At 44.5% G+C, this 2,997-nt stretch overlaps 1 protein-coding gene across 3 annotated transcripts in view; it reads left to right on the top strand.

The window, feature by feature from the left end:
• Positions 1-2,997, top strand: part of Stk4 (serine/threonine kinase 4) — a 92,289-nt gene that overhangs the window by 32,987 nt on the left and 56,305 nt on the right. The gene's annotated exons all lie outside the window — the stretch shown is intronic.

Here is a 2,997-nt window from a genome sequence, read left to right as displayed (position 1 = left end):
TATATATATATATATATATATATATATATATATATATATATATATTGTTTGTTTGTTTGTTTCGTTTGTTTCTTCGAGACAGGGTTTCTCTGTGTAGCCTTGGGAGGCAGAGGCAGCTGGATCTCTGTGAGTTTGAGGCCAGTCTGGTCTACAAAGCAAGTCCAGTATAGCTAGGGCTACACAGAGAAACCCTGTCTCGAATCCCCCATTCTCCCATAAAAAGGTGTGCACCACCATGCCCAGCTTCTGAACTTATCTTAAGTGTCTGTTTAATCAAGGGACATTGATAGCTGATCAAAGATTATTGAGCAGATTTAAAAGTTTTTTTAAGTCTTCAGAAAATTTTTTCTTTCCCTCTCTTCTTCTCTGCTGTGTGTCTTTTCTTCTCTCTCTCCTTTCCTCCCTTCACTCTTCCTGTCTCTCCTTTTTTACTTTCCTTACCTGGGGATTAGATCCCTGAGCCTCCCACATGCTAGGTAAGCCCCTGCCAGTGAGCTCCACCCCTACCCAATCAATGCTCCTGTCTTCCGAGACAGAGTCTTCTGTGTTGCCCAGGTTTATCTCAAGCTTCTGGGCTCAAGCTGTTGCCTGTGGTCGGAGTGTAGGCTTGTGTTTCCAGTTTTTTTTTTTTTTTTTTTTTTTTTTTTCATTGTATTCAGGAATGATGTAAAAGCTCACATTGTTTGAAGAGTAGCAAGGCGACTTTATTTAGACAAAGCACAGGTCAGAATACTGCAGAGTAGGCCGCAGGAAGGTACAGTTCCTGCCTGAGAGTCTAGAGGAAGGCCGGACTGGTTTCCAGGGGAAGTACTTTGGGTGGTTCTGTTATTTTGATCGATAGATTAGTTCACATGATCATTTCTACCCTACTGAGCATGTCTCTTTCTATAATGCATCTGGTTTATAGGGGAGTCCCGCCTCCCTAAAAGTTCACTTGAGGACACACGGCTGCCTGGTTGTGCATGAATCGAAAGCTATTTCCTGCCAGATCTGCCTTTCTTGTCTTGTGCTTGAACAGGAGAATATGACTGCATAGTGTTTGTCTAAGTTTGATGATTGGCAAAGGGAGGGAAAAGCCTATTCCATTGTTCAGAGTAGGGAGTGCATGTACTCTGGTAGATTCGGCTCCTAAATTGCTAACAGGTTGCTAGGTGTGTTTTGCAGAGGGGTGCCTGTAAATATTAAGCACAGATAAAGGACCTGTGCCCCCTCCATAGGAATCAAACCCAGGGCCCCATGCATGCTAGTCAAATCTTCTACTAGCCAGCAAACTTTCTCCATCTGTAAAGAAACAGAGAGCAAATACTTTAGGCCTTGGAGGCAAGTCTTTCACAGGTACAGAGGCAGGTGAAAGCAACAGGTGAACGGGCTATGGCTGTGTTCCAGGTGAGCCTTACTTCCCAAAGTAGGCAGCAAGCTAGATTAGCCTAGGGACTGGTTTGCTGATCCCTGGATTAGAAGAAGAGCCATAAATATTTAAGTGGAGGCTGAGGACGTAGCTCAGCAGTAGACTTGATGCCTAGCATGGGGTTAGAGAGTTGAAGGGAAGGAAAAAAGATGACCAAGAAGACCCAGGCCTTTACATGGATGCAAAGTTTAGGCTAAACTGAACTTGTACACCTCAGTTATCACTTTGTACTCTCCTATGTGAATTGGCCTATATGCATAATTAAAGAGAAAGAACAAAAAGATGATCAAGGAGACCTGGGGCTTTAAACCTAAGCAAAAGGGTCTTATTGGAATGGCTTAGGTATAGGGTCTGGATAGTCCAACAGTGGCTGGCTGCAGACTGGAGAGGCTGAGAACCTGAGAGCTCCTCAGTCCAGAAAGCTGAATGTCTCAGCAGTCCCAATCTGGCCCTGAAGGCCTGGAAGATTCCCAGAGTCAGTAGTTTTTAATTCATGTTGAAAGACTAAGAAACTGGGGTATGAGGCCAGTGAGGGATGGCAGTGATAGTGGCTGTAGCAGCAACAGGGGTGAGTATGCCAGTGAGAAGCAGAACAGGCTGGCAAGCAAGATGTTTTTGCCTCAGACAGCTCTAGTCTGGGCTGATGGTCAGGTCAGATGGTGCCATCCACTATCAGGGAGAGGCTTCTCTCACAGACTGGCTCATAGTTGTATCTCTTAGTTGACCCCAGATGCCATCAAGTTCAGTGAAGGGAATGAGTTCTAGTATTGCTGTGAGCTGAGGGTGTTGTCAGAGTATCATAAAAGGTTGTTAACTTGTACTGGGGCTCCTCATAGAAAGGCAGCAAGCCTGGTAGCACAGTGGTCGGTCGGTGGAGGGTCCAGCAGAGGGTGCACTTTACACAAGAGCGTCACCAAGAGCCTGGTGACTTGAGCTCAGGGTGGCTTCCTGTGGCTGAGAGGGACATTTGCAGGGCAGTGTCCTCATGCGTCTCCTCTATTCTTCACCTTTCAGATCATGATTTGCAGGGTAATCACAAATCTCTTGTTTTCAAAGGCAAAATAGTCTGTTTTGGGGCTCAGATTAATTTTCTCTGAGATGGTAAAGGAGTGGTAATACTAAATTGGTAGATTCATAAATTGATAAAACTTCTGGAATGCATTGTGTATCAGGCATTTAAAAAGTTCATATTTGGGGCTGGGAAGATCGCCTTGCAGTTAAGAACATTTGCTCCTCTTACCGAGGACCTGAGTTCTGTTCCCAGCACCCACATCAGGTGGTTCATAGCCACCCACTTAGTACTCCAGCTTCATGGGATCCAATACCCTTTCTAGACTTTGAAGACACCTGTACTCACCCATAAACAGACTTCTTGCTATGTACAGAACATTTTTTAAAAAATCGTAAAAGAAAAGGTCAAACCTTTGACCCGAGAAATTCCACTACTAAAACTAGGCCCAAGAAAATAATCGAAGATAATTAAGAAAATTTCCCAAACGTGGTATTGTAGATCACACACACACACACACACACTCACTCACATACACACACACACACACACACACACACACACACACACACACACACAC

The sequence above is a fragment of the Psammomys obesus genome, unplaced genomic scaffold (genome assembly GCF_907164565.1).
Source record: "Psammomys obesus unplaced genomic scaffold, mPsaObe1.curated_primary_1811, whole genome shotgun sequence".
In the NCBI taxonomy this organism is placed as follows: Eukaryota; Metazoa; Chordata; class Mammalia; order Rodentia; family Muridae; genus Psammomys; species Psammomys obesus.
Note: the sequence above shows the minus strand (reverse complement) of the source record. Positions and strands in the feature narration are given on the sequence as shown.